The sequence below is a fragment of the Phoenix dactylifera genome, chromosome 8 (assembly GCF_051530095.1).
Source record: "Phoenix dactylifera cultivar Ajwa chromosome 8, Ajwa_hap1_PhDact_Kaust_v1.1, whole genome shotgun sequence".
Taxonomy (NCBI): domain Eukaryota; kingdom Viridiplantae; phylum Streptophyta; class Magnoliopsida; order Arecales; family Arecaceae; genus Phoenix; species Phoenix dactylifera.
Window position 1 is genome coordinate 10,702,501 of NC_143197.1, and position 5,876 is coordinate 10,708,376.

Here is a 5,876-nt window from a genome sequence, read left to right on the forward strand (position 1 = left end):
TGAAGCATGAATAAAAGAAACTGCATTTCTAATTTTTGAAATCACATCTTGAATCATGCCCATGCCAGCTTGAACAGAAAGATTTAAGATACGACATGCACATCTAATATGCAATAAATTTCCATCTAACATGGGATGCAATGAGTCTTTTAATAATGCAACAGCAGAATTATTATTAGATGCATTATCAAAAGTAATAGACATAATTTTATCATTAATATTATATGAACATGCAGTTTGATAAATGATATTTGAAATTTGTTGCCCAGAATGTAGAAAATCAAAAGCACGAAAAGCAAGAATACGTTTATTTAATTGCCAATCATTATCAATATAATGAGTAGTAATGGCAATAAAACAATTACTACCTACAGATGCTGACCAAATATCAGAAGTTAATGAAATTTTTACATTTAAAGTAGAAAGTGTTTCAATTAAACTTTGTTTCATTGCTAAAAAGTTAGTCATAGCTACTCTTCTAAATGTACGCCTACTAGTTCTTTTGTAAGCAGGTTGTAGGTTTAATTGAACATATTCTTCAAAATTAAAAGATTCACATAAACTAAAAGGTAATTCATCCTTAACTATCCATTTTACAAGTGCTTTTCTTTGATTTTCATGATTATATGTAAAATTACCTACAAGTAATCCCCCTTGTATATTAAGGGTACTTTGAGTTTGAGCATGAGAATCATGCATCCTATGACTCTCTTGATGTCTTTTTAAATGCCCTGTTCCCCCACTACTACTACAACTATAAAGTTTGGCACATTTTTTACATTTAGCTTTCCAGACTCCATCAACCATAACTTGATCAAATTCATTCCATACAGCACTAGTCCTCTTACGAGAAGAGGTTTGATCTTCACTCGGTTCACTAGTTCTAGAGGAACTAGGAACATGGGGTTGGGGATTAGTTTCTTCTCCCTCAGAAACAGGAGGAATGTCAAACTGACTTTCCTCAAAAGATGACATATCTAAATTGATGAATTCAAAAAATAAAAACTAACCACAAGGAGGATTGGAGGAATTGAGTAGAGGGTCGGAGGGCAGAGGCAGAGCCGCAGAGCCGAGATTCTGAGCTTCCTCTTGTGCTCTCAACAGGAGTGACCTTCTCTTCTCAACAGGAACCTCCTCTTGTGTAGCACTTGAACACTTGCTAAATGCAAATTAAAAATTAAATTGCTAGAAGAGCACTTTAGAAGAGAGAAATAATAGTAGTAGAGAAGGAGAGAATAGTTGGTTTGGTGTGGTGAGAATGAGGGAGGAAAGGGCTATTTATAGAAGCCCAAAATTTTTTTTTCCAAAATACCCCTCAATTCAGCCGTTATTGGACTGTTGGGAGGGGTAAAAATGTCATTTTTCCAAAATAGCCGTTGGAAACGGCTATTTTCCTCCCCCCTCTCCAGACGGGCCGTGCCTGGCACGGCCCGTGTGCGCCCGTTACGGGTCGTGCCTGGCACGGCCCGTGACGTGCCGTGCCCGGCCCGGCCCGCCAATAGACGGGCCTGGGGCCGGGCCGGGCTTCCTTTTGCGCCCGAGACAGGCCGTGCCGGCACGGCCCGCTTCATAAGCGGGCCGGGCCAGGCACGGCCCGTTTAGACCTTGGGCCCGGTGGGCCTGGGCCGGGCCGGCCCAGCACGGCCCGATGCCCAACTCTACTAAAGTGATAGTGCAGGTGCTTGTTAGAGAACAAGGGTACTGAGCGTGACCAAGACAAGAAGTTACTTAGATATCTATCCACTCGTCAGTGACTTGCTTGATGTTGCAGTAGTGTGATTGGTCCTTTGACCTGCGGTGCTTCGGCTACTCACAGTGAGGTTATTGTAGTTTGACTGCACATATACATGGTCTCTAGATATATGGGTCCATGCAGTGTAGATTGGCTGCAGTAAGTTCACTGTAGGAGTAGGGTATGCACCTACAAAAAATCTATCGACCTTGATAGATAAGGAGAGATCCTATGTGATTTATAAGACTGAGTTCGTAAGACCTCGGCCGGGGCAGATTATACAGTGGAGAAAGAGTTTTCCACTCGCGAGCTTAAGTCGAATAAATCTTGACATATGACAGACAATGGGGTTTGACGAGTTGTCCATGACCTCCGTACTATAGGGATCTACGATAGAAGGACTGTATCACATGATAACTGCACCTAGAGGTTCATCATTTCATTCTGCGGGGTAGCCACTATATACTGCTAGATGTCACTGATGGATTGTGAGACTCATAGGGAATATCTTGATGATCGATAAACGCTAATGAGTTGAGCTGGAACTGTTCCAACCCATTCAAAGGAGTTTTCAATGATATTGTGATAGAGATCGCAATATATCTCAATACCAGTCAGAATAGAACATATGGGGTCACACACACTAGAGGTATTGACCGATCCGATGGTTGAAAAGTGATTATGAATCACAAGTAATCAATTCGATTGATAATCAGTTGAAAAAGAAACTATGGAAATTGATTAAGTGGACTTAAACACGAATCCTACTTGGAGTACGATTCCTGGAGTCCTAATTGGATTAGGACTGGGAGTCCTACTTAGAGTAGGATTCCTACAATCCTAATTGAATTAAGATTTTTGAAATCAACATGGATTCCTACTTATAGTAGGATTCCTAGAAGTCTTAATTAGATTAGGACTTCGGAATCAATTTAGAGTCCTAATTGGATTAGAACTAAAATTAAATAAGTCCTAATTGGATTAGGGTTTCTTAAGTCCTAATTAATTATTAATCTAATGAATCAAGATGACTCCTGATTAGATTAGGATTGAAGGGTTCATTTGAGTCATGATTCATTGAGTTCTAATTAGATTAGGACATTGCATGGATCAAACCCAAAATTGGTTCACCCTTAGACTAAGCCTAATTAGATTAAGGCTTAGCCACATTAGGGCATCCTAATCCTCCTTAGAGGAGGATTAGAGTTAACCATGATGGAGGGGCGTGCGCCCCTCCTCTTTTTCTCTCTTGGTGCGGCAACACAAGAGAGGCCGGCGCCCCTCTTGGAAAAAGATCAAGGGCTCCTAATTTGTAGGAGCCCTATATACCTTTAAAAGGAGATGTTATGGGCGGCACCTAGGGCATGAGAAATCCTCTTCTTCCGGCCGTGGCCTCCTCCTTCTCCTTGGTCTTCAGCCGCAAGCAAAAGAAGAAAAAGAAAGGCCTTGGCGGCCCTCCTTTCCTCCCTATCTTGAGTTCCAACGCAAGCAAGGGAAAAGGCTGCAAGCAGGCTTTGGCTCTTCATCTAGATTCCTCCTTCATCTTCCTCCTCCCAAGCATAATCAAGAGTTGATTCAAAGGGAGGAAATCAGCCATCTAAAGTAGTCTCTGCAAGGGAGCTAGCACCTCGGGGAGACAAGGAAGCTTTGATCAGTTCTCTATTTCGTGTGGATACCCGTAGAGGCCGAACACGTGAACGGCTTCAAGCGAACCTTCATCCTAAACCACGAACTTCAGTTTGCGGTGATCATCTACCCGCATAAGGTGAAGATCTGATCTTTCTAATGTTTTAAAAGTTTTTAATCCTTATCTGTCTACGAATGGTTTTTGAATAACATTCATGAGATGAACGATTAATCCCGCGCATGCCACTTCCGCTGCATCTGAAATTTTTTTTTTAATTTCTGCGGCATGGGCGGGTTCTAACATGAACAAGGTATAGTTTTGGGTCATGTTGTTTCATCTAGGGGAATTGAGGTAGATAGAGCTAAAGTTGATATTATTCAATCTTTACCTTCTCCCACTTGTGTGTGGGAAGTTCGTTCTTTTCATGGACATGCAGGCTACAGTTGACAGCTATTCAGCTATTTCTCAGTGATACGTCGAGGCCTCCGGGGCTTTAGGCAACCGCCTCGAGGTCGAGGGAGTCGTAGCGGCGGAGCTCCTTTCCGGAGGACGAGCCATCCCGGGCGGCGTCGGCGGGCCCAACTGCTCGGCGCTTAGCTCCTTTACTTCGCTATCGCCCATCACGGATCTCTCTTCGACTCTCTTGGAGGCAACGAGGGATGGATTTATAGGAATCAATGGCGGCAAGGTGGGGTTAGCGGCGGATACGCAGGCGGTGACGGGTAGGGGTATTTTGGGGGGAGCGTGGGAACGCGCCTTGTCCGCCGCGTCCATGCAAATAGAAGTCTTTTTTTTTCTTTTTATAAATTCAACACGGAAATATTAGCTAAAGAAGCATGATTTCCCAACAAGGGCAGCCATTGGTTGGACCTATTTTCTTTTTTCTTTTTTCTTTTGGGTAGCATCAGGTTTTTTAGCAGGTGGGGACGGGTAGGGGTATTTTGGGGGGAGAGAGGAAAGTTCGAGGTAAGCTGGAGCCGGGATCCGCGAGTATCTCGGCGATTGCGAAAGCGTGGGAACGCGCTCTGTCCGCCGCGTTTTATAAATAGAAGTGTGAGCAGTTTGAATGATATGATCCTATTTCTATCAAAAACACCATTCTCTAGTGGTTCTCAACACAAGATATACGTAAGTATTCACCACCAGAATCAGAGGGAAATATTTTGATGGCCTGTGAAAATTGAGTAGTGACCATGGGGGAGAATTTGAAGATAACCTACAAAATATCATGCATAAAATGAAGCTGGCAGATCCAAGTATATCTTGAATAGTCATCTATGAATAACACATAATATTTGAAGCTTCTTTTATAAAAGCAATAGAAGCAAGTCCCCAAATATCAGTGTATCAAATCATAAGGAGACATGGTAACATGTTCCCTTTTATTGAATGGAAGAGCATGATGCTTGGGTAATCGACAGCTAACATACGAGGGAACATGTAAAAAGTGAACCGAGCAGTATAATTTGACTAGAAACATTGAGTTTATCCATAAAAAATTGTCTTCTGGCTTAATGGACTATTGCAATAAAAAAATTAAATTATAAGTAAAAATAATATTTTTTATTTGCATCGATATTTATCAAATCAAAGGTTACCTTTTTAGATTGTTATAGAGACTTGAATTTAAAAGTGTTATAAATAACTAGATGATAATAAATAACGGCTGCTTCTTTAAAATATTCAAGTGTCGTGGCAAGATAATAATTTATATTAGATAAATTGTAATACACTTTAACTATAATACACCTTGTCACATGATAATAGTTGTCATTCTTCACACCAGAAATCTTTGGCTATAGAAACCTAGGAATAGCACTACCAAGCATACAACACCTAGGTTTCTAACAGCAATGACTTAAGCCCACTGACATTTTCTTTTAGCCCCACTCATCACCCTCCAAGCACCGACAAAGGCACAGACAAAGATATCCCTGAAAGTTGGGATGTTTTACGTTTGTCGGGTACCCCCATCATCTAGTTATCTTAAGATAAATTTTGATGGTAACGTGACGGAGGATGGCGCCTTTGAAGGCGTGGGTTTTGTGATCATGGACCATGAGGGTAGTTTTATCGCTGCTGGAGGGCGGAGCATACTGGCTGTACGGCTGTGGGAGCAGAGTTGCGGGCTGCCTAGGAGAGCGTTTTGTATGCGAGACGGGTGCTGAGGGCTGACAGGTTTGTCCTCGAGGGCGATTGTTCCACGGTAATTTACTGGATACGAGGAGTGGACACGTATAGGGATGGCAATCCTCTGATACGGGACACTCGTAGTTTGGTACGGAAGCTGACTTCCTGTCAGATTGTTTATGTATATCGAGAGGCGAACAGTGCAGCAAACTGGATCGCCTCTTGTGTTGCTCGGCATACTGGGAAGATCTTCTGGTCTAGTTTAGATTGCATTCCACATGCTTTATTTTGTTTACTTTCTTTTGATATGTCTGGTTGTATTCACGTTCGAGGTATATGAAATAAAATACCGTTTTGACCAAAAAAAAAAAAAAAAAAGTTGGGATG